An 11,432-nucleotide genomic window follows, 5' to 3' on the forward strand; every position below is an offset into this window, starting at 1 on the left:
AACAAGATCATCACTAGTATTCGGCTACATGTTCTCTCTAAGTAATCAAGTTCCGAGCTAAATGACAGCTTGACTATCAATGAAAGGAAACTTCTATTTTCAACATTCTTCATGTGGTTATTGTCTGGAATAAATAGAATAGAAACGATAAAGGAAGAAATGGAAAAGTTCAAGATCAGATAGCTCAGAGTCAACCTGGGACTGTTTTCTCCAAGGCCACTTCTAATAATTAGCTTCTAATCATAGCAGATAATTAAACTCACCCACTTGAGATTCCAGTTGAGAAATGCAGATTTGTGACATCTGTGGTTATTGATAGAAGTTAGTTTTGTAAGTCTGTTTCTGAGAGGCTGGTGGTTTTACTTTGAGACCAAATTTCAATGGTTTTAAGTGCCTATGGTTAAAAAACAGTTTTCATGTACTTCCTGATTCAACTAGACATTGTGCACAGGTTGGAGGCACAATGACGTGTCTCTGTTCCTGATTTTATAGAGTTCAGTCAACCAGAACTGTAATTTTCTCATATGAACCTTTGATGTTGAAAATTAAATATTCATGCATTTTCACCACTACAATGTAGCATAGAGCAACTATACATAGCTTCTTAGAACTTCCATTACTTATCCAGTAAACATCCTACGAAATATTTATGCAGCATTTACACAACTTCCCTTCCGTGCCCAAGGTGGAGTGCAAACTGCCTATGGCAGCTAAGGCAAGGCTCATTGTCCCTTCAAAATGGTCCCAGAGGTCAAAAGCCATGAGCCATAAACCAAGGATCTCAGGATACTGTCTTTTTTTTTTTTTTCCATTAAGTGAGAGGTAGGAAGGCAGAGACAGATTTCTGCATGCAACTTACCATGATCCATCTGGTGAGCCCCTTACAGGGTGATGCTCTGCCCATCTGGGGTTGCTACTCTATTGCTTGGCAATGAAGCTATTTTAGCACCTGAAGTGTAAATCATTGAGCCATCCTCAGCACCTGGGGGCAACTTTGCTTGAACCATTTGAGCCATGGCTGTGGGAGGGAAAGTGGGGGAGGGAGGGGTAGACAAGGAGATAGCCACTTCTCCTGTGTGCCCTGACCAGAAATCAAACCTGGGACTTCCACACACCACACACCAGCTGACACTCTAGTGCTGAGCCAACTAGCCAGGGCCAGTATATTGTCTTAAACCAAGGAGAAGTCATATAAACTTTTTTTTTTATCTCAGCACAAAACTTTTATAATTCACTATTATCTCATATAAAAAAAGCCTAGACTAATTAAGTAAAATTTGGGGAAAAACCTTATGTAACAACTAATGCATTTTTGAAAAGCTATCTAACTTGTTAGTTTTATCAGTGTGACTGGTTCTTTATCTTTCTGGAGAGCTCCACTGCAGAGAGAATCATCCCTCAGGATCTGACTTCTTGTATTCATTTCAGTAAAGAAGAATTGAAAGAAGCCTTGTTCAGAAGATTGTCAGCTCAGCAACAAGTCAATTTTGTTTTAAGTTTATACCTCATCTATCAATTAAGCATCTATCTTGACACTCATCTTATTATTATCATGTACTGCTTGATCAGAAAATAATACATTTATTTAAATGTGCCAATTTAAAAAATTTAGTACATTCTTAAAAGTGATTGTATTATATTTTAAAAACAATTTAAAAACATGAACATGTATCCAATTTTATGGTGAAAGACAAAAGGCAAAATAGAATTTGGCATCTTCAAATTCATTTTGCAGATGTTTTAGGAGTTACTTAGAGGGCAAATTCTTCAGTTCACTTACAGACTCACTTGCTTTCATCAATCATGAAAGAGCTGCACTTTCTCCAATATTTTTACCCCAGAGTGATCGGAGAAATAGCAATCACAAAACAAGACACAGAGTCCTGGAGAAGTCTTGCTACAGATTAGACTTCAGCCCTCAGAGATGAATTTTGGTTATGAATTCTTAACACCCCCCCCAAATGTTATATAGCTTTTTCTATAAATGTCATCCAGCATTTATAACCTTCCCACTCTTTGTTGTCAATGGTTTCTGTATATGACTGTACCTTAGAATGAGCCTGGACATTTTTTATACACTGGGTGTGATTTCCAGATCTCATTTACATCCACTGAATGTGAATCTCACAGGAAGGCCAAATATTCCAATTTAAAAAAATCTCCTAAAGTGATTCTGATTCAGTTGGTTTGAATGGATATTCAAAAACTAATTATGAATTGGTGAGGTGCATAGACTTTTGAGTCACAGAAGAGTTGATATCAAATCTTCGTTGCTTACTAATTATAGAATCTTTCATGGATTCCCTAGATTCTTGAGTGTCTCAATAGGTACAGAAATGTACCACTCAGATCTCCCTTCAAGGACAGATTTGCTCTTTGCTGTGGAGAATGCAGTAAGCAGACAGCTTCCAGGTATAAACTTCTTCAGGGTTTACTCAATTAAGACTCAGCTTGTCCATGGTCATGCTCTCCCAGGACAGCCTGAATCCAGTAGTGGAGTAAGAAAAGTGTATAACAGGCTGGCCATCTCGGCTTCACATGGGATGCTGATGGGTAATAACTGGCCCAGAGCTGCTGGTTGAGTCAGCTCAGTCTTGCTTCTATCCCCTTCCTTTGACTGTTGATCCATGATCTATCTCAGTGTCTGCTTTCAGAGTACCAAATCTGCTCCACCTCTCGATTTTCCTGAACGCAGATGGTAATAATACCTACATTACGTTGGTTAACTGGGGTAGTGTCTGCAAAGTGATTAGTGAGCTATATTTATAATTCTTCCTGAACCAAACACGGGATTTCATTTGGATAGGATGGATACCAGGAAACTCTGTATTAAAAAGCCAAAAGATAATGACAGTAGAACAAGTTGAAATGTTTATTTGCGCCTGACCTGTGGTGGCACAGTGCATAAAGCATCGCAACCTGGAACGCTGAGGTCGCCAATTTGAAACCCTGGGCTTGCCTGGTAAGGCATATACAGAAAGCAATTACTATGAGTTGATGTTTCTTGCGTCTTCCTCCTGCCTTCTCTCTTCTGTGCTCTCTCTAAAAATTAATAAATAATGTTTTTAAAATGTTTATTTGCTAATGGGAGTCATTGCTACATAGAGATTGAGACTCTGGAGTGTCACAGTAGCAGAGAAATGTAGCAGATTATAGGTGATCTGAATTCCAAAACGATTCACCAGGACAAATCAGCCATGCAGGGAGGCCTCAGAAGTAAAGGGTAGAAAAAATGAGAGACCTGAAGACAAGAAGTCTAAATAGGGACCTGCATTGGGACTGTACCTCAGGGAAAGAACTCTGACCCTCCAGAAGACTGGGAGGGGTCAAAAGCAGCCATGCAGTCACAGCAAGAGTGGAGAGAAAAGAGGTAATTAAATGGCAGGGACCTCTTACTGAATCTGGAATACAGAAAAGGATCGCAGTCATTGGCACCACACCTGAGTTGGGCTAGGATGCTGATTTGATATTGGGCTCTTCCCCTTGATTCTTGAAACATCCCTATGGTGAGAGGATTGGTCCCAAACTGTAAAGTGGCTAGGGTTGATCCCAAAAGATGGTATAAGTACTCTTACGTGCAAAAGTTAGAAGAACGAAGATGCCTTTGGGGAAAATCTTCTTGCAATAAAAAATGAATATACAGAGAATACCCAAGAATGCTCTTCTCTCCTTACTCCCCTATTGATAGACTTAAAATGTATTCTGATTCTATCATTTACTAGATGTCTGAACTTAGACAAGTTCCTAAACTCTTTTTCCCCAGTGATAAAGCAGATTTATTTTTTACCTATGGATTATAGTTAAAAAAATCAAACAATTCAACAGAGTTTTATAAAAATCCAAAATAATGAGAAAAGACTAATGGCCGTGAAGTCCACAAAAGACCACTGTGAATACACTCAAGTTCCAAATACAGTGGCACCTTGAGATACAAACAGACCAACATACAAATATTTTTTTAAGATACGAGCTGCAACTCAGTCAGTACTTTTGTTCGAGATCAGAGTGAAATTCAGAGATACGAGTCATGATTCGGGAAGCTGCCGCTAGTTGGCGCACGGGTCCAGTACCGGCAGTTTGATATACGAGTTGACTGACTTACTAGCTCGGTTACAGAACGAATTAAATTCGTATCTCAAGGTACCGCTGCATTTTATTTTCTTGTTTATAATTTTAAATTTATGACCTCTTTGAATCCTATTACTTTATCTGTAAAGCAGGAATAACAACACCTGCTGGAAGGTTGTTAGGAATATTCAATAAGGGACATAAATAGTACTAGATATTTTAAGTTAACAGACATGAGAAAACCTGCCACAGTGCCTGGCACAAAACTAGGGTCCTGATAAATGCATGTTCCTTTCTGCCCTCTCACTCAGACAGAAAAATATAGACTTCCTATGTTTGTATATTTGTATCTTTGAAGCATGGACAGAAAAACATTGGCTTCTCTCATATCCTATTCACCAGCATGTACTGTTTTTTATGTACTTAGATTTCTGTGCCATTGTATGTGTTTATCTGTTTTTCTTATGAAACGAAATTATAGGCACATCATTGCTTTGCAAATTATTTTCTCTTTTACTTTTGCAGATGTATTAATGCCTTTATGTGCTTGCAGCTTCAGATCTCAGTAAAATGTTAGTCTAAAACCATCAACTTGTTCTTCCACCTAGGTGGGACTAGGTGGGTTACCTTAAAAAAAAAAAGGTGGCATACCTTTTAAATTTCATACTACAAGGGGTGTAATTAACCAAGATTCCCAAGTCCTGAATTGTGAAAATCAGTACCCCATGTGTGCCATGAGGCCATGCTTTCTAGCCAGTGACTGAGCACAACAGAAATACCAGGCAGGTCGATCTCTGGGAGACACAGGACTCCCCCAATACCCGCTTTGGCCTCAGGACTCCCGCACAGCCATCTGAAGCCTTCCTTGGGGTACCACAATAGTCTAGAATGCTCCCACCCAACCTACTTCCTGCTCTTTTTTTTTTTTTTTAATTTACAGAGACAGAGAGAGAGAGTCAGAGAGAGGGATAGGTAGGGACAGACAGACAGGAACAGAGAGAGATGAGAAGCATCAATCATTAGTTTTTTGTTGCGACACCTTAGTTGTTCATTGATTGCTTCCTCATATGCCTTGACCGTGGGGCTACAGCAGACTGAGTGACCCCTTGCTCGAGCCAGCGACCTTGGGTCTAAGCTGGTAAGCTTTGCTCAAACCAGATGAGCCGCGCTCAAGCTGGTGACCTTGGGATCTCAAACCTGGGTCCTCAGCATCCCAGTCCAATGCTCTATCCACTGTACCACCGCCTGGTCAGGCACTACTTCCTAGTCTTATCACTAAATTCCAAGCTTGTCTGGCTCAGATAGTTCTCCTAGATCTCCTATATATTTTAAATTAACATACATGAAAAATGCTTTTTTTTCTCACAGGCATTTCATCTAATCTAATCTTTGTACATTTTATTGTTTTGGATGCTACTTTTTGAAGAGCCCAATCTAACACATTAATTTTATGTAGTTATGACAAATTAAATATACAACTTTTTATTTTGTTTTTCCTCTATCCTTGTTTAATGGGCAATACTGTCTCATGGGGGAGTCTATTTTTAGTCTACCAATGCTAGTTGGTAAAAATAGCTGGGTTAAATTAGTCAATTTGAGAGAAACTGAAGATCACCCAAATCACTGAAGAATATGGTTTAAAAAAAACAGGCAGTATAAAACAGGTGGAAACATGCAAAGTTTATAATTTTTTTTACTAAAAGTGAAAGTAGCCAAGAGCATGAGAGAACAGGATAAAACAAACGGAAAGGCTTTCCCAGAGCGGCACTGCCCCTGCTCCCGTTAGTGTCAGTGGTAGAACCCTCTCCTTAGTGATATGGATCTATGAGAGAACAACAACAACAACAACAACAAAAAAAAACAAAACAGAAAATTGAAGTAAATAATAATTCCAAGCAAAACTAAATGGAGTTAACTTTATTTTGGAGTCAGGTCAAAGAGAGAATTTGGGAGAAGCGTGTCCTGAAATGAAAAATAGATAGATGGTGGTAGATAGACAGACAGACGGGCAGATAATGATAGGTAGGTGAATAAAGAGATACAGATATGTATACCAATCTAGTACCTGTCATATGCCCTGGATATCACTGTTCTGTTTGTACTGCTTCCTTACCTCTCCTCTAGCCCTGGCAACCACTGCAGGCAGAAAGTCATTCAGTTGGAATCATTTAGTATATGGCCTTTTCAGATTGGCTTCTTTCACTTAGTATAACATGCATTTTCTGTGTTTTTATTTTGTTTTGTTTTGTTTTTTGTCTCGATCGTTCATCTCATTTTAGTGCTGAATAAGATTCCATTGTCTAGATATACCACAGATTACTTGTTCACTAACCTTCAAAGACATCTTGGCTACTTCCAGTTTTGGCAATTGTGAATAAAGCTGCTATTAAATATTTATGTGCAGGATTTTGTGTGGACATGTTTTTAACTCATTTGAATGAAATATCACAGTTGAATTTAACTTTGCAAGACTCCAAATTACTGAGGGCTGCATCTACTTAGATTGCAGACTCACTGGGCCAAGTGCTATTTCCTTCTACCGCTAGTGTGAGTTGATCTGTTTCTTGAAGGACTTTGCTGAAAGCAGTAAGAACCAGCACACACATAAATATTTTGAATTTTTCTACCATTTTGGTTAATGTTACAGACTTACGTCAGCATGGGTTCTGCCATCCAAACATTGTTTGACATATAACTACACTTGTGAGCTTTCCAGTCTGCAAAACCTATATCCTTAGTATCTTTCTCCCTAGTTCCTTCATAAAGACAAGGCCCCAATTTCGGTTGCGATGCTCTCTGTACACAGTTCTGGTAACAATGACTCTATTTCACATAATGGAATTGTCTACAGCTAATTTAACCAGAAGAGGATTTATTTCAAATTTCTTGAGGTAATAGGAAACCAATATAGTACACAGTAAGAAAAAAAGACAGCAAAGAGAAATATCTTGTTATTCAGGAGGGCTGTTATAACAAAAATCACACTGCTGCCACTGTGCTCAATACCTATGGAGACAGAGATTAGACGCTCAACACGATTCTTCTAGAAACAAAATAAAATACTACAAATACCTCCATGATGGTGCTTGTCGGAAAAGTGATATGGCCACCGACTTGTGATGTTACATCTGTGTTCCAAGTCACACAAGCATAATATTAGCTATAAGGGAGACTGGAAATGTGGTCTTTAGCTTGTCTACCGCCACTGTACCAGAAGGCAGGATAAAAAGGGGTTGGAGGGATAGAAATGAGTGGGTCTCACTGGGGGTGTTTGTTCCTTTAGGGGTATTTGACAATATCTGGAGACATTTTTGGTTGTCGCAACTGGGGTGGGGTGATAATAGTTTCTAGTGGACAGAGTTCTGGGATACAATGCACAGAGCAGACCTCACAATAAAAGAATTATCCAGCCCAAAATGTCAATGGTGCCAAGGTTAAGAAACTGTGGTGTGGAGTTAGCCAATCTCTACCATCTGCTCAAATTTCCTCTTGAATTCATAGTCCCTGGTGGCAGTGGAGGCCCTATGTATTTATTACTCTGGAAATCCACAATGCAGTCTTATTCTGAGTTCTGAAGACTCACACAATAAATCCCCCCACCCCCTACAAAGGCACTGTAACTAACATAGGGAGTATGTTTTGTGACCACTTGAGCATCAGTCTTTCATCTTGCTTCATGAGGCCCCTGCATCATTGCATCTGAGAAGTATAAAAAATTATGCTAATTATAAAACTCTCTTCTCCTATGATCCAAACTTGAAGAATTTTTTTTTTTTTTTACAGGGACAGAGAGAGCGACAGAGAGAGGGATAGATAGGGACAGACAGACAGGAATGGAGAGAGATGAGAAGCATCAATCATCAGTTTTTTGTTGCGACACCTTAGTTGTTCATTGATTGCTTTCTTATATGTGCCTTGACCACGGGCCTTCAGCAGACTGAGTAACCCCTTGCTTGAGCAAGCAACCTTGAGTCCAAGGTGGTGAGTTTTTTGCTCAAGCCAGATGAGCCAGCGCTCAAGCTGGTGATCTCGGGGTCTTGAACCTGGGTCATTCGCATCCCAGTCTGATGCTCTATCCACTGCGCCACTGCCTGGTCAGGCCAAACTTGAAGAATTTAAACAAGTACTTAACATCAGTCGCTCACCAAAGCCATCTCAAGTTGTGTTTTAGATTGGGTTTCCCATGAAGCAAATCTCAATTCAAGGACTCAAGTGCAAACAATTTATTTGCAGGGGTTTTCAACACAGTAGCAGAGTAAAAACATTAGGGAAGGGAAGGAACTAATACATGATTTGTTCTCCAGCAAGTTCCCACTGTAGGTGATACCTCCACCCCCTTCTGGGAACCCGGAGAGGCAGCACTGAACAGACGCCTCAGCCTCATTTTGTTCAATAACTCAGGAAGCTGGGCATTTAGCTATTTTATTAGTTTCCTATTGCTTTTGTAACAAATTGTTAAAAACTACAGTCAGTAAAATAACACAACTTGATCACCTCACAGTTCTGGAGGTCAGAAGTACAGACAGTTCTCCGGCCCTAAATCAAGGTGGTAGCAGGGCTGCATCGGGAGGCTCCCACGGAGAACTCGTTTCCTTCCCTTTTTAGCTTCTCGAGGCCATCTGTTGCTTGGCTGGTGTCCCCTTCCTCCACCTGCAAAGCCTGCAGCACAAGCTATTCAAATTTCTCTCTAACTGTGACTGCCTTCTTGCATTTTGAAGGACTGATGTGATAAGAGTAGGCCCCCCTTTATCGTCCAGGATACTCTTCCATTTCAAGACCAGTAACTCAAGTCACATTTGCAGAATTACTTTTGCCACACGAGGTAACACATTCATAGATTTGGGGGATTAGGATGTGGACATCTTTGAGTGTGCTGATTTTCTGTCTACCACAAACATCCTCGGCCATTATTAATTAAGGACGACTCCCAGGAGGGACAGCAGCACTTGTAGCCCGCTGCTCAGGAGGACCACGCAGGCTCCGGCGCCCAGGCGAGGGCTTGTCAGCAAAGAAGAGCAGGTGCTGGCAATGGGAAGTGGGGCCGTGTGCACCCAGGTGGTGAGCGTGACGGATGCGGGTGGGGCCGGAACACCACCTGCTGCAGTTCCTCTTGGATATAAGTCAGTAATTGAAAGCACAGACAACCTTTTTACTCACCTTTGTTTTTGTTTAAGAGAAGATAAAAATTATAGAATATCCATACAAAGATATTTACATGTAATAAAAGCTTCATATGAAGATGGGGGAGGGATAGAGTTGAAAAAGCAGCCACCATATTTTGAACACCACTTAAAAGAAGGGTGAGACAACTATGAAGAATTAAAGGAACCTCCTCTATTTGAAAGAGGTTTATTAAGAGAAACAGTATAAATTTTAGAAAATTTTATGTTCGTAACATGATTCAAGAGTTCATTGTTTGTTGTGGGAACACTGGGGTAGCGGTGGCATGATTTTTGAGTCCTTCTAAATCCTATCAAAACAAACAGAGCAACTATGCAGCAAAGCCAAAAACTCACTGAAAGATTTACAAAACAAAACACAACTCTAAACAAACAAATAAAATAACAAGTAACGAATTGCCTCGCAGACCACAGATAAGGACAGAGTAGAACAGCCATAAATCAGCTCTGTGCGGGAGGAAGCAGAGGGCTCTGACGGGGCATCTGGCACACCTGAGAGTAGGAGAACCCCTGAACAGTGAAGGGAACCCCCTGGAGCACACAGAAGGACTAGTGGGAAACAGCAGCTGAAACTCGGAGGCTGTGTCCACTCCGCAGCAGGTAATCACAGGAGACTGCTATAAGAGGGCTGGAGAAGTCTAGTCCCCATGAATTTCCAGAGCTGAGCAACCATGGCTCCCTCCAGGGATAGGGACCTACATACACTGAGTAGTAACTGGTTAACGTGGCATTAAAGTAGAATAGGACAGAGATTATATAGATGAGAAGAAAAATTTCATACAAAGGCAAAGGAGAGAAACAGTTCAAAAAGCAAGCTAGAGTAGTTTTGAACAATATATTAAAAGAAAGAATAAAATAAAATAAAAAAACAGAAAATAGTACTCTCTGAGGTCAGAAAAGCTACCTTGAACCATTCCTCTTTCTAAAAACTTACTTGGAAACACTAAGAGGCAGGAAAGTAATGAGGTCAAATCCCATGCAAAGTTATTATAAGAGATCAGGATAACTTCCCAACAAACAGGAAAAACATGCCAGAAAGGCATGCTCACAGAACAGATATAAAAAGAGCTATAAGATTCAATAACACAAGATATGAAAAAACAGCAAACTTTAGATCAGAAAAACTCAAAATGAGGTGACAATTCAGAGAAGAATTGGAAATAAACTTATTTCAGAAGCAAAGGCTAAACAAGAAGGAACACAAGAATGAATTAGAACAACAGATAATGGCTGAATAAAATGAAAGGTGAAAGTAAGAGAAGTTTTTAAATTCAAAAGAAACAAATAGGTAAAATGTATTTGAGAAAATATCACTATTGAATGTAGGCAAAGAAGATCCAATATATGGTTACTATAAATTCCTGGTGAAGAAAATCAAAGCAAAAGAAAATAAAATACTATTGATCAAATGTATAATTAACATTTTTCCTGAAACAACAAAAAAATAGTGTTACTCTAAGACTATGAGGTGTATAATATGGGATAACGTAAATAAGTAATTACAGGGTAATCTAATTCTACTGATACCTATTCTCTGAAAACCATGAATCTTTCTGAGAAAAAGAGGCACAGATGTGATACAGAGGTCAATATAAACTAATACAGGTTCTTTAGTATTCTTAAATTTTAATTGGAGGTATTATTTTTATCCTAAAATACTTACATAAGAAGGTCCTTGGCTAATATTGTTTTGTTTCATGTCACTTTGTTACAGTGTTGATGAGATGCCATAAGGAACTTAACGCTTGTTTATATCAATTAGCCTGTGGTAAAATGGGTTTCATTCTACATCACTTGGCGTAAAGTAGCAAAACCTATAAATGACGTTCATGGGGAATTGCTGTGTGCAAGCACAGAACTGGGAGAAAATCAATAGGAATAAAAGAAGACAGGGAGGGAAGGAGAAAGCGAAGAGAAGGAAGGGAGAGAGGGAAGGAGATCTTTCCTAACTAGTCACTGAAGAGGCCTAAAAACAATGACCAACCCAGTAGCAGTGAGTATCAATCAACAGCCCCCAAACTGGGGTCCTAACATACCACTTCCCACTTAAACACAAAACAATCAAAAATCAAGGTCGCTTGGAGAAACAGTTTACTCAGGGCCCGAGGCAGGAAATGTACAAAATAAACCTGGATCATCTTGTCAGAAAGAGAACAGGCCTCTATGAAGGGTTATTAGGGTTAT

Source organism: Saccopteryx leptura, chromosome 8 (assembly GCF_036850995.1).
Source record: "Saccopteryx leptura isolate mSacLep1 chromosome 8, mSacLep1_pri_phased_curated, whole genome shotgun sequence".
NCBI lineage: Eukaryota > Metazoa > Chordata > Mammalia > Chiroptera > Emballonuridae > Saccopteryx > Saccopteryx leptura.